General features: G+C 37.9%; 2 long non-coding RNA genes across 2 annotated transcripts; both read right to left on the bottom strand.

Moving 5' to 3' along the window:
- Positions 1–4,010: 4,010 nt before the first annotated feature.
- Positions 4,011–9,140, bottom strand: LOC124624043. Its single transcript, XR_006980703.1, has 3 exons — positions 7,109–9,140; positions 6,878–7,003; positions 4,011–6,772 (listed from the first exon to the last, which is right to left on the bottom strand). It is a non-coding gene; the product is annotated as an uncharacterized LOC124624043 (long non-coding RNA).
- A 654-nt stretch (positions 9,141–9,794) lies between these two features.
- LOC124547241 lies at positions 9,795–15,326 on the bottom strand. Its single transcript, XR_006967691.1, has 5 exons — positions 15,191–15,326; positions 12,579–12,670; positions 10,261–10,412; positions 10,008–10,157; positions 9,795–9,887 (listed from the first exon to the last, which is right to left on the bottom strand). It is a non-coding gene; the product is annotated as an uncharacterized LOC124547241 (long non-coding RNA).
- Positions 15,327–15,608: the final 282 nt, after the last annotated feature.

The following is a 15,608-nucleotide window of genomic DNA, read 5'->3' as shown; positions in this document are numbered from 1 at the left end:
CAATGCTTCAGTATATTTATCCCTTAAAGAAATTGGTTGCAAATAACATGTTTATTTCCAAACAATAGCTCAAGACCTAAAATTGCTTACCTTGGTCCAAAGAGGAGTCCAGTTTACAGGAACACACATTTTCAATAAAGTGCCAGCTACCATTAAAAAGTTTGTTTCAGAAACGGCACAATTTAAACAGAGTATGAAAGATTTGTAGGCAGGCAGCTCCTCTATAAATGAATATCTTAACAGGGACTGTTAGACCAGCTTAAGTAAAAATGTCTTAGATTTGGTTTTACAACAGTTAAGACTAGGTGTTGTGTGTATGATAAATTTGTTAAAAGTGCATAACTGTTTCATTCTGAGTGTATTAATTCTGTAAACGTTGGCAGTCCCCGTTTATCTGTTATGTATTCACATATCTTTAAAGTCTCCTGACATATGATCAGGGAAGTGTTATTTCAGATGGTCTTTGTTTTTTATGTTGTACTTTGACATATTACATATCCAAGAAACCCATCCCATTTTTGGGTCTATAGAATGAGAACTGAATCTAATGTAGCAAAATCCATCCGAGGATGTTAAACATGTCTTCAGTTATCAGCATAGATGTGTAGCCGTTTCAGTTGCTAAGATGAGTACTTAAAGATACCACTGATATTTATTATGGGTTTATTATGTTGATCATACCTGTGTACACCCAATTCAATTGATAAGCAACTCGTATGGCTATAATTTATATGTAAAATATTGTCAGGATAGAACAATTGTCATATCCAATCGCTCAATGAACGCTACTTTTATGTCAGGTCTTTCGTTCCACTGTTGAATCTTCGAATTGTGTGTAATGAACTGACAAGAGCTACAGACAGTGCCATGATATACAGCCAAGCATTTTAAATGCATGTTGAATCAGAGCTTGAAAATGATACTGATTAGTTAAAAACCTTTGTTGAATTTGTATACCATTACTTTAATATTTCCATTCCCCTCAAAAACATTGGTAATACAAATCACGGTAAGGATTGTACACTAAATTAATTCCTTTGCAACAGGAACAACACCCCTTTAAACCTACATCTGCAAGTCGTGGTTTTGCCTTCTACAATACCTCACTCCTGGTCTCACTCCCTTCCCAAGGACTGCACACTTTTCATGTCTTTACACGTTACTGTTACATCAGTGTGCAAATTTTAGTCTTTGTATTGTATCCTTGCTACCTTCAGAATTTCCTAGTGTATAGTCCAGCCAACAGTGTCAAAAGCTTTCTCTATATCCTCTTGTAAGATTTTCCGTAGGACCAATACTGCCTCATGTGTTGCTACTTTTTCCCAGATACCAAAGTAATGCTTCCTGAAGTCAGTTGGCACCTACCAGTTTGTCCACTCTTCTTTACTTAATTTGTGTCAAACTACAACCATGACTTGCCACACTGATAGTTCTGTAATATTTCCAACTTTCAGTGCCTGGCTTTCTTGGAATAGGAATTATTACTTCCTTCTGATACGTGAAGGTATTTCACTTGTCTCTCATCTTGCATTCCACATGGAATAGTTCGACTTGGCTGGCTGTCTGAAGGATCTCCACACATGTGAGGGAATGTCTACTCCAGGTGCCTTGTTTGGGTGCAGGTCTTTCATCACCATGTGAAATTATTCTCTTAGTCTATCTCCCACCTAGTCTTCATCTGTCTCTTATAATATTGTACTCTAATTTCTCTTGTTATAGTAAACAGTTGAAGTACGAGCCCGTATTCCAACTTTACTCTTTTGATGAATTTTATACACAATCTAATGTACCTTAGGTTAAAGGTAAATTAAACAATCCCCATTCATCCTGCTACAATAAAAATATTCAGAAAGAATATGTACAATCTGAATGCCTTGACACAGTGTATTTTTTGGAAAGTGGTCCATACATCAAGGTAGTTACCAGTCCTTTGTGCATTTAATAAAGTTTTTTCTGCTCTGGTCATGTAACACTAAGGTTTTTGGCTAGTCTGTCTCTACAGTAGGATGCAGCTGGCTGAAATTTCTAGAAAGGATATGGAAATAACTTAATCCAACGAAAGTGACTGCTTATGGCACCCTTTATACTTTTGGGGAACCCTGCGTCCTTTTCATGAGTTTGTAAATGACTTTTTTCTTAATCTTCCTTAATGTGGCACAAATCAACTCTTCCATCATAACAGTTACCAGCAACCACAGAGTGAAACTGAAATAAGGTTGTGATACATAAGGAATATCAGTCACAGATGTTACCTATGTGGATTGCTAGCGTTTGTAACAGAAGCCTCTTTAATAAATTTAATAAATCTAAAAGGAAAACTTAGCTGCAGAGTGCAAAATCACATGACATTCAGACAGAGGTTTCTTAGTTGCATGTGAAACATACCTTGAAGAATATACTTTGCTCCTGCTAAACTAAGCCAGTTAAAGGGTTCAAAGTTGTACTGAAGCAACACCATTATGTAGTACTACTACTGAATGCAGCCTGTTTTTTCGGCTTTGGTGAATAATAGTCGGTAAAAACCTTACTAATTTATATGACGCTGGTATCTGTACAGATACCATGGGTGATTTTGCAGCTCTCGAAGAATGAAATTATAATGAAATCCAGACCTTTAGCCGCTTACAGGTGTTTTTAATTAGGTATATTCTGCACACAATTTCTGATCTGTTATTGCCACATTTCCCATGAAATGATAATATCTTACACACACACACACACACACACACACACACACACACACACACACACACACACACACAAAACTCAGGTCACCAAGCTTCAGGATTATTATACAGAAACAAAAAATATAAATATCAATCTATTTTATTGGGTATTTACATATTATTACACCTTACCACAATCAACGTTGAAAATAATCAAAATATCCACGGGTGTGCTGCCGGTCTATAGTGTCCAACGGGCACAATATTTCGGCGATCATACATGTCGCCATCATCAGGTGAACTGACGGACTGAGCTCCTGTGAACGTGCCGGCACGGAGATCCGTACGCTATGGCTGCTCAGAGGGAACTGGGTTCGGTCGCGGCGGCAGCCGATTTAAATACCCTCCGCCGGCGGCGCGCTCCCTCCGCCGTCCGCGCCACGGTCCCGCCGTGGAACAGATTGCGACGGCGTCTGAGATGACGTCGGTGTGATGGCTCTGTCCGCCGTGTTCGTCACAACTATACGTTTACTCGATTTACTCTTGATTAACCCGATCGCTGGTTCCCAAGCCTTGTTAAGATTATAGCCACAGTCACGGTTTATGAGGTCGTCATTGGTGCGAATTTCGATGGCCTCTCTAACAACGCTGTCCCAGTATCTCGACGTCTGTACCAGAATCCTCGTGCGGTCATACTCCATGGCGTGATTTTCCGACAAACAATGTTCAGCGACCGCCGACTTGCTCGGATACATCAGTCGAGTGTGCCTCTGGTGTTCACGGCATCGATCCTCGACGGTATGCATCGTCTGACCAATATACGACTTGCCACATTGACACGGAATCTGGTACACGCCGGCCTTCCTCAAACCGAGGTCATCTTTGGCGCTCCCCACCAGTGCACGAGTTTTATTTAGAGGACAAAACACAGTTCCGACCCGGTGTTTCTTCAGAATGCGGGCGATTTTCCCCGAGAGTGCGCCTGTGTATGGAATAAATGCAGTGCCTACCTCCTCCCTCGTGACTTCATCCATCTCAACAGGTTGTGCTGCAGTGGTTTTGCGGAGAGCACGTTGAATCTGCCACTCTGAGTACCCATTTTTTCGAAATACAGTTCTCAGATGTTCCAATTCCTGGGGTAGACTCCCTGTGTCAGAGATAGTGCGCGCCCTATGTACTAGAGTTTTAAGTTATTTAAATCGGCCGCCGCCGCGACCGAACCCAGTTCCCTCTGAGCAGCCACAGCGTACGGATCTCTGTGCCGGCACGTTCACAGGAGCTCAGTCCGTCAGTTCTCCTGATGATGGCGACATGTATGATCGCCGAAATACTGTGCCCGTTGGACACTATAGACCGGCAGCACACCCGTGGATATTTTGATTATCAAATACGCCGGGAGAAACTCAAGAATCACAACGTTAAAAATACTACATGAACATAAATCCATCTGCCACACAGCAAAAAGTAAGCTTAAATGGATAACTCAAAATTTAACTTGACACAGAATAGCCTTAAAAAATTGAAATGGTATCAAGTGTCATCAGTGAAGAACTAAATATTTTGAAGTGTTGACACATGAACTGCAATCCAACGTAATGGGTTACAAATACTCAATTTAAGAATATAAAACATTTCTCCAACCACAGTTTTACTTCACTTGGCTCATACTGGAAGGAAATCCTAGGTTTACCACCTGACAGTGGATCAATACTGTGGCTATGGCAATCTCTTCCACAATCACCAACTGAGGAACTGTTTACAGTTTGTACAGAAAATTTGAAAACTGTTTTTCATATCAATCAGGACACTCATTTCTAAAGCACCTCCTTTAACTGTCTCAAAGATAGCTGAAAGACTATCTCTCTGCTTCTCCAGCAAATCAGCACGCACCCATGCTAACAACTACTTGTAAAGGAAATACAAATTCAGGTGCACAACGGAATGACATCATACAGCCAATAATTTGGCTCTAGATACATTTATTGATAATTTCACTGGGACACACATACCAGCTCTAACGAATACTACATTTTACCCCACTGAAAAAAATTATATTCACACATATTGGACCTTGTAATGTACAAATAAAGCATTGTTTGACGAGACTAGATCGCAGAATCATACTGACGAGTGGCACAAGGAATAAAGCAATCACATGATTTATTACAAACATGGTATAGGTGCCAATGGAGGAGTGAAACCATAACTTTTTTCTATCAGAGCTGTTAGCAAAGAGATCTTTTGAAGAAGTACTGGGATAGTTGTTATATGCAACATACAAAACAACAACACATGATATGCCTTTGTTTTTTTATAGCTGTAAAGAGTAATGTGGGTTATTTGGTTTTCTTTTTCATTCAAGTTGAAAATGTGAGATCCATTCATGAAGCACTAGCCATTTTCAAGGATTGGAATTCCATCTACTGGGTTACTGATTTCTTATAGTCTGAGATAAACACAACTGATCAAGCATTTCCTCAGACAAAAGTTTACTTGTGCCTTTTCAATCAGAAACAGGTTTGAGGAAGATGGCTGAATATATACCAAATGACATGAAGAGATTTCTGGGCATGTGGCAAGAAATTTCACAATCACCAACAGAGAATTTACAGATCATACAGAAGAGATAGTGAGGCTTCTCAGAGAAACAAATATGCATAACTGTATGTTTAACAGCAGTGGCTATTGGTACATGAAAAGAGAGTGGAAGCTTATGAGGACAAGGGCAACTTTGATACCACTGACATTACAAGTGGAGTTGAAGCCATGAACAAGATTGTAAACTTTTTTTCCTAAAATGAAATACAGATGGGACCTTGAATGGGGCTATTAGGGATATAAGAAATCAATTTCTTCCAAGTCTAATTAGAAAGTACTGTTTGCAGAATTCTGCCATCAAATCGGAACAGAGATGTTCCACTGTTTTTTCATAAAAAAAAGCAAGTTTGTGAAACATGTCATGCAGTGATATGCACCAGGGTAAGTTGAGTTAACTGCAAGATTAGCGAATGTGACGTTGGACAATGTTTTGTATGGAGAGTACAATGTTCAAAGACAATTTATGTTGTAAGCTTTGCTCTACCATCTTCAACTTTGCTCTACCAAACTGCGCATGTGAAGATTTTGAGATATATAAATACCCATGCAAGCATTTCTGTGCAATCTTTATTTTCTATCCAGAGTGGGGTTTTGATAAAATAACAGAAAGCTGTAGGAATAGCCCATAAATCTGTCTTCACAAGATGTACAGGTTTGGTTTCAGAAGTGTGTCCACAGTAATTTCACATGAAGACAGTAGCAATGAGGACACAGTTGAGGAAACACACATAGAGCATCACACTGATACCTTAACCATTTCTTTGCAGCAATTTGAAGTGAAGGTGTTGTTCAAACAGGTTTATAATCTCACATACAACTGTATCAACAGTGAAACATTATGAAAAGCACTTGAATCACTCGGCAGCTGTGTGCCAGATCTGCAGTTAGCAAACCCTGAAATTTGTGGTCACCCCACAGCTGTGCCATCAAATTCCCAACAATAATACTAAGTAAGATGGCATTACTTTTACAGGGCCTGGCATAAAGACGCCTCTCTCATTGTAATGTTCATATATTTGTGCCTTAATGGATAATTAACTACTAAGGAATAGGTCACATGGAGGTCATAGCATTCCATTTGAAGGATCAAATAATAAGAGCTATCTAAAAAATACAAATAAGGGAGATCTTTATGTCAAGTTCTGTAAGAAAACTTTGTCACACATTTGAATTTTTAAGTAGCAGTAGTGAAACATATTTCTCTGTGGAAAGTTAATAAGGTAGTTGTATTGACCGTGATTTGTATTTCCTTTACCCAAGCAACGATGTCTACTTCTCATTACAAGAAATTCTTGGATTGTTGAGAAACTGTTCAAAAATTACAATCAAGTTACAAACATTTATGTGCCACAACAAATGGCAGTTTGATACACATGTGAAACACTATATGGATTGTTTTCCTTCAGGAATATCATCAATCTTCCAAGATATCCTTGGAATATAACAGTCTTGATCCAATCTGGTGTGAATTTTCCCATGGACTGAAGGCCAGAAATCCATAACTGAACCTAACAAATAAATTAACAACATTAACACCAAGTAATTGAGTTATGCAACATGAAGACAACTGATACACATGTTTTCAAGGCACAATTCCGAAATTTAGTACTCACTTCTTTTGTTGTCCAACGACATTGCTCACCAGCTGCAATGCCCAGAACTACTTTATAACTGAATTTAATAAACATTACTGGTATTCCAGTAACAGTAATTGCTTCTGTGTGGTACCTGCAGTAACTCTGCAAAGTTATTAAGGGCATTAGAACCAAGGCGGTAGATATCTGATATGTAGGTAACTGATACACATTAAGCTTCCAAAGCAAATAAAAAAACTCAGTACTTACTTCATTTGGTCCCAATGACATTGCTGACCAGATACCATATAAAGGTCACACTATACTCTTATGTCAGAGTGATACTGGGCAATCTCACATGTTCGTTAACAGGGCAGTCTTTATCTTTTTCTCTGTTTCACGTGAATCACTAGACATGTATTGAAGCATGTGAGATCAAGCGCATTCTTACTTGGAAAAAGAAATGCAAAATCTTTCCTCCATCAGTCATACGACATCTCAATGCCACTAAGATATATCTTATTTATTTGTTCCACCTTTTCAACTCTCAACATTGTCTCATATTTGAATTAACCTAATTTAAAGTTAAAATCTTTTACTTCATATTTTCAAAAGTTCGCAAGTTCTACACTACCATCTAGTTTAATTCCTCAGAAAAATCTTTTCTCTGATGAACAATGAAAAATCCGGGATGGAATGTAACAATATTATGAAAAGGATAGTTGTTGCTGCTCACCAGATAGTGAAGATGCTGAGTCACAGAAAGGCACAACAAAAAGACTGTCGGACTTATCTTTCGGGCAACAAGGGCCTTTTCAAAAGCATGCGCGCACACTCACTCGCTCACAAACACACACACACAAATGTAGCAACTATCCTTTTTATAATACTTTATCTATTGCTACTTCGAAATTCAAATGTGCAACAAAGTTTAAAATCAGAGACCAACATAAAGACCTCATAGCATTCCATCTCGAGGATCAGAAATGACGGAGCTTATTTGTATTTTACATAGACAAAGAGCTATCTAAAATTCAAATAAACAGTCATTTCTTACCCTTCAAATGGAAAGTTATAATGTGTTTAAGACAGATCTTGTAGGGCTTTTGGCACCGTTCTTCGCTATTGTTTGGAAGTTGATGGCACTGCTAATGGGAGACCACCAACTTCAGGATTTGCTAATTGTAAATCTTGTGCACAGTTGCTCAGTGATTCAAGCACTTTTTGTAATGTTTCACTGTTGCTGCAGTTGTATGTGAGATTATAAATTGTTTACACAACTCCCTTGCTGCAAACTGCTGCAAAGGAATATTCTGGGTTTGAACTAGACCATCTGTATTTGCTGCCTCGACAGCCTCCTCAACCTCGACAGCCTCCTCAACAGCTTCGTCACTGCTACTGCCTTCATATGAAATTACTGAAGAGCCACTTCTAAAGCCCACCGCACACATTTCATCAAGACAGATTAATGGACTAGTCTTATAACTTTCTGGCATTTTATCAAAACCCCACTCTGGGTAAAAAATAAAGATTGCACAGAAATGCTTGCTTGGGTATTTATATCTCCGAAAATCTTCACATGTGCAATCTGATATATCAAAGTTTACAACATAATTACAGTTTTTGGACTTTGCACTCTCCACACAAAATGATCCATCCAATCTCCTACTCACTGATCTTGCAGTTAAATCAACTTTTGCTGATGCATATCGCTGCATGACATGTTTCACAAACTTGTTTGTTTTTTATGCAAAAACGGTGGAACATCTTTCTTATACGCTTTGATGGCAGAATTCTGCAGGCAGTACTTTCTAATTAGGCTTGGAAGAAACTGGTTTATTATAATCTTCGTAACCCCAGTTAAAGTCCTGTCTGAATTGTGTTTAAGGAAAAAATGTTTTACAACCTTGTTCATGGCTTCAACTCCATTTGTAGTGTCAATGGTTGCAAATGTGCCCTTGTCCTCATACGCTTTCACCCATCTTTCACATACTGTTAGCCATTGCTGTTTAAAGTATGGCCATGCATGCTCGTTTCTCCAAGAAACCTCATGCGTTTGCAACTCTTCTACGCGATCTCTAAATTCTCTCTCTGTTGGTGATTCTGAAATTTCTTGCCACATATCCAGAAATGTCTTCATGTCATTTGGTACCCAGAGATTATCCTTTTTTTCAACCATCTTCCCCATGCCTGTTTTCGATGGAAAAGGCACAAGTAAAGTTTTGTCTGAGGGAATGCTTGCTCAATTGCATTTATCTCCGACTCCGAGAAATCAGTAACCCAATAGAAGGGATTCCAATCTTTGAAAATGTCTAGTGCTTCATGAATGGATCTTGCATTTTCAATCTGAATTGGGGGGGGGGGGGGGGGGGGGAACACACACACACACACACACACACACACACACACACACACACACACACACACACACACACACACACACACAACCCGGCAACCAAATAGCCCACATTACTCTTCACAGCTATAAAAAATAAAGGCATATCATATGTTGTTGTTTTGTATGTTGCATCTAACAAACAACTACCCCCATACTTCTTCAAAAGATTTCTCTGCCAACTGCTCTGATAGCAAAAAAGTAATGGTTTCACTTCTCCATTGGCTCCTGTGCAATGTCTATAATAAATCCTGTGATTGCTCGAGTCTTTGTGCCACTCATCAACCTGATTCTGCAGTCTAGTCTCGTCAAACAATACTTTATTTGTACCATAAAGGGTCCGATAAATGTGACAGTAAATAGTTTTCTCTGTGGGGTAAAAGGTAGTATTCATTTGACCTGGTATGTGTGTCCCAGTGAAATAGATTTCAACAAATTTATCTAGAGCCAACTTAATGACTTTGAGAGTTGTCGTTCCACTGAGTACTAAGTTTTTTATTTCCTTTACAAGTGAAGGATGTATGTACCCACTTGCTTCAACACTTTCAGTAGGATGTGTGTGTGTGCACTTGCTGGGGAAGCAGTCAAATAATAACGTAGGTAGCTCTTAGGCAGGCATGGCACTGCCAAATCTTTCTGTAGACTTGCAAGAACCTGTAAGACAAAAATGTATCAATTATTTAATTAAGAGCATTAAAAACAATAGATTTTAAAGTATACTGTCAACTGATCATGTAAAATTTTCTCCAAGCAGAACCCAAACTGGATACTCACTTTTGCCTTGGTATCCCTGTGTTCAGTTGCTGAGTGCATACTGTGGTAATCAGGATACACCCTTATACACTTCATATTTAAAGTCGCTGGGCAGTTGCATTTTCTAGTATCCATGATCCTCAATCTCTTACGAGGAGTCACATGGTCTTCCTAAAGAGGGTAAAGAACTACTGTAAAATTTATTTAATAAACTTTCCCTGTAACAAACTTGTTTTATGGAAAGTAAGTCTATCTTAACACAGCATGATCCTACCAAGTGCTCAGGTACACTAGACTCTCTACTTTTTTAGTATTTTGGCCCCAAAACACAGTGCCTCGACCACACACACTCCACTGCAAATGCACAACCAAAAAAGGGGATAGGGACATGTCCCTGCATTTGCTTGAAGAAATGCTTTGTTTTACCTGGAACAGTTAATATTTCTCAGACAAAAACACAAACATTTTTATTGTTAAATAATTCACATATGTTATTGTTAATTAACTTAACACAATGAGAGAAGACATTTCATTCATTTCACAGGTATTGTCAAAGTTCTGAACTGATGGAAGCAGATTGTCTATCTATTTTACATACCTTAGTACTGGAGCAAAATTTTACGCAATGTCACACCTATTGTATCTAGCAAAGAAAGGGAACTGTCTGCCATGTGCAATGAGGATACCATACTGCTTTCGGGCAACTGAAGTGCTTTATAAATGTGGAATTAATATTCTTTGTAAACAAAGGAGATGTGAAGAACACTTATGTAGAAAAATGTAATTACTATAAATGTGGAATTACAAAAAATAAACTTAACTAGGGAGACAATAAACCTAAATGTGCCTGTCAATAGGTTCAATGAGCTGACTACTGTTTTACATATCAACACCACAATTATTGAAAACCATAGAAACCATTTCAACATGAACACAGCAGTATAGCTTCATTGAAATTATTTGTTAGTTGGCATCTGGCACTTGTTGCTAAAGTGTTAGCACACTGGCTGCTGCTGTATTATAGACAACAAACAGAGCAGGTTACTCAGCAAGTGCTTTTCAATTTAATTTTCATGTTAAAAAAAAGTAGGTTTAGCTCAGTAGAGGCAGAGCACAGGTTGGGATTACGAATGGATGGGAAACGTATACATGTATCTCTGTGCAGTGTTGGAAGTGGCCATTATGAAATGACATGAATATGACACGCTCTGCTGACAACTGGCTCTGGAGTGACCAATGGCATAGCTGTGGCAGATACGACATTTTATAGCCCAGAATTTAAACTCATTTAATAACCTAACCATAACATGATGTGCAATATATCCTAGAAAATGGCAGTCAGCGTTCTACAGAAGAACTGTTAATCGTACTTTGTTCACAACAATTAATACATTTAATGCCGTGTGACCACGGGCAGTCGCAGCAGAGCCTCATCCCTAATGCTGTTGCCTGGCCTGGCTTGATGGAGAAACATCCAACACTAAGCATGTGGCAGGAAACTAGCTGAAGCTATTCTCTATAAGCAAACTCAAGACAAAAAAAATTGTGTTTCAGTGCTAAAAGCAAATTAATTTCTTCCTTTCATTAATTATGGCACCGGAAACTGTCCTCACACAAGCTGCATGGACTGCCAAATTACCAACTGATGAGCAGTCCTGGTTTGCATTCAGTTACAGGTTATAGGTGACAAGCTGATTTCAAATGAAATAAGAATGATATGAAGAAGAAATATAAGGAATTAAAAACTAAATACAATGTCAAAAATGACACAGCAGAGTGTTAGAAATAAAACTGCATCGAAACCTATTAACTGAATAAAAATAATGAAGTAATTTTGATAATACTGTGGTATAAAAAATATCAAAGAATCTGACAAGACTCAAATCCACAACTTTATATGGATCAGGAATGTTTCTTATCCGTTACACTATGCCACCACTCTACATTACACTCGTGTAAGATTATTTGGTCCCAACCAGATCAGCCTTTCACATAATGTTACAATGCTAAAGCTAGCTCTAGCACCATAAAGATATTGTAAGGATACATAGTTATGCCTACTGTCTTAAAATGTTGTTTAAGGCCAATCTGGTTGAAGGCAGCAAATGATTGCATGGCGTTCAAACACATCAAGAAAGGAAGTCAGACAAGAAAATGGAAGTGGATTGATCAGCTGTTGTGGCAGTCAGGAAATAGCGAACAGAGATAGTTTGGACCTGACGCATTTAGCACTCTGATTGGAGGAAACCAGCTCCGACTGGAATTGTCAACCAACAAATAATTTTAATCAGCCTATTATCAAATGCAAGTGTGTAAAAATTACTGAGTGTATGGCTGTGAAAATGGATAAATGACAAACAAGTCAACAACACAGAGGAAAATAATTAATACAATTCTGCTTTGCATATCACAACAACTTAACAATAACAAAAGAGTCAATTCCATCAATTGTTAGTGCAGCTTAGAAAGAAATGTCCATTTAAAGTATATATACTATCCCTAATTCCAGCAAACTAAGTTCTTCCTTCAAGTATACATATACGAACTAAAATGGTAAACCACAGAAAGTAATTAATGCAGCAGTTCACTTACTTTTCATAACATCTGAAGATGGCTCTTTAAAACGACTACTTCTCACATTATGAAAACCCAACAGTTTTCAGCTGATGAAGAAGTGTTTCCACCTGAGAATAAAGTAATCAGTAGCATAAACTGAGGGTAACTACACTGAAGGTTAACTGGGAAAAATGAATGAAGAGGGAAATTTTAGGCTTTACAAAATTTAGTTATTTAATGTACACAGCCTTTCATCACATCCAATGTTTTTGACAGCTAAAGTAAGTAAGTGTTATGTTATTAACCATAGATGAGTTAACAAAATTGGGAGTTCAATTGTTTGCTCTTTTGCTTTTATTCCATTGTTATTCACTGACCACAAATTATGTTACTGTTGACTTCAGTTAAAATTGTGATGATAAAATGTTCTTTCAGTTGTGATTATGACGATGAAAAATATTTTCCAAGTGCACATGAAGTTTAATGACCTAGTTTTGGGGTTAACTGATCAGCGCTTCAGTTAACCTCATTACAAGCACCTTGCCTTATGTCAACAAAAGCTTTATTAAGCATAATAATTATGCATACTATGAGTTGCACGTTTTATATACTAAGAATAAGACAATCACCAATCAAAACTATCCAGTACAACTGATGAAAGTTGAAACTGGTTAATACATCCATGAAAAAGTTTTTGTAAAAATTACAAAAAGATTTCTCTTCTACAATTGAAAAATATCAGTTTTCGGCTGTCAAACTCTTAACAAAAGTGGAAGAAAGACCTCTGACTACATTACTTTAATACAACATCCATTAAGCTTAATCACAAAATCTGCAAGCATCTTGACACATTAATTTGCAAAGGGATTGAAATCTGTTCCAAAGACCTGGGAAAGAGAGCACGATACGATGAATTGCTCACAGAATTCGTGAAACTTCCATTACGTACACGACACTCCCCTCAAGGACCACAACTTATGATTCTGCATAATCATCATATGAAAAAAAAGAAAAAAAAATCATAATATTGCATACTCTGCCACATCATACAAGCCATAAGCTACAACTTCTTGTCTTGAAGTCTTACTTAAGTTATTGTACGACTCAGGAAATTATCTAATGACAAGTAGAGCAAAATCAATCACGATCTGGGCTGGTTAACCAGAATTCCTCCTTATCACCAACAAAAATAATACAGCACTTTTAAGGCTTATTTGACTGACAGACTCCAAACTTAAAAATAATTTGCCATCTATTTCTACTATTGGTATTCCTCACAAGGTTATAGATGCAGACCTCAACATTTCTCCTCGTTGAGAAGTCAACACCATCAAGTAGAAGAACTGGGATAATATCTCCGGAAGACATTTTGCCTCATCCCAAGTCCTATGTTGAGAGAGGAAAACCTAAGAAAAATAAATCAATGACTTCATAACTCACTCCCATCAACATCATCTCCAGTAAAAGCCAGATCAATAGAAGAAATTAGAATAAAATCTAGCAGGGCAATAAGAAAAGAGTGTAGATGTGAAAGAGCACCTGTAAGAGAAGTTTAACTTTGAGGGCTTCAAAGTGTCATAAGGTTCTATACCCTATGAAGACCCCGAGCATTTCTAAAGATTAAAACAGCTTACATTATCATCAAAATTTCAGTGTGGTGCAGAGAAAATTTTAGATCCTGACAGACTTTGTCTACCAATATGATCTAGCAATCCCAATAGAGTTCCAACATTATCCACACATACTTAAGCAGCCACCTAAGCAGTGGTAATAATTGAAACATCATAACATGTATTAATTAAGCGGACAGTTATTACTGAGCAACGGTATCCTGAACAAAAAGCTCTCACTCAGCATCCATCAACAATACATCTTTGCTCAGAATTCAGTAGGGAGGCTAAACGTGGTCATGTAGCAACATTTGCATAAAGTGGCATTCATTACAGTGCTATTGACAAAAAAGTTGTTTCATAGTTGATGTCACTGACCTTGCTGAAACTTTGGTGAGAAACTAAGGATCATACAGTCATTTGAATTACAGAGCTCCATATCCCTGCATAGACAGTTTTCTAGCTAATCTCTGAATTCAGTACCTCAATGAAATTCAGCTCAGTGTCAGCACAAAGAAAACAGCAGTAATGGATTTGTGCAATTATGCACTGGATCTGATACTGCAATTAGAAAGAACTACGTAAAATTCCTGGGAAAATGCAGGATACATTTACGTGGAATACAGCCCACGCTCTGGCAATGACAACTGCAAATATACTGCTTTTTATTTTCCTTTTGCATGACTGTTCCCCGGCCCTGAATCCCATTTTCATGTGTGTCTCCTAAATTATGCCATTTACTCGAGACGACGTTTGCACTTGAGCTGCTGCAATGTTCAGTTTCTCTTATTGTAATACATGGGTGACGAACTCACAAACGGCGAATTTTGAAACAAAGTTGCCATTAAGCTCCTAAACAGCGATCATTAATTACAATATTCCACTTAAAAATTGGAATCAGATCGCGGAAAGCGACATATAAAATTTATTAAAATGAAATTTTAGCCGACAGCAGAAAAAAAGTTATTTTCTAGAGTTCCTAATGTCTCTAAAGTCGCATATTTTTGCCTGCCAATTCTAACATAAAATTATTATTACCTCCTCCAACGAATTACAATAGCCTGAAATCAGGCCATCCTCCGAAACTCTGAAATCTTTCAGAGCGTAACAAAAGATGTTTTCATACACCCGAGACATTTTGCTCGATAGCGAAAACACAACCACTCAAGATACACGGTCAGTATGACAGTGAAGAACAAAGCAGACGCTTTTCCCGCTAACTCGATTCGACCACAGATCTCGATCAGTCGACAAGTGTGCAGCGCGTTTGCGTGTACGTCATTTTGACGTCACTTCCGAGTGGTTTTGGACCACAATGATGTGTCTGTTAGACTTTTTTTTTCTTTATTGTTATTTTTAAGCCTGTTTACAGGCAGGCCAGCAGCAGCATACTACGCCGCTCTTTGGCCTCAGAGAATCACAAAAGATACAAATGAAGACATTTAGAGAAAAAACA

The sequence above is a fragment of the Schistocerca americana genome, chromosome 1, assembly GCF_021461395.2.
Source record: "Schistocerca americana isolate TAMUIC-IGC-003095 chromosome 1, iqSchAmer2.1, whole genome shotgun sequence".
NCBI lineage: Eukaryota > Metazoa > Arthropoda > Insecta > Orthoptera > Acrididae > Schistocerca > Schistocerca americana.
Note: the sequence above shows the minus strand (reverse complement) of the source record. Positions and strands in the feature narration are given on the sequence as shown.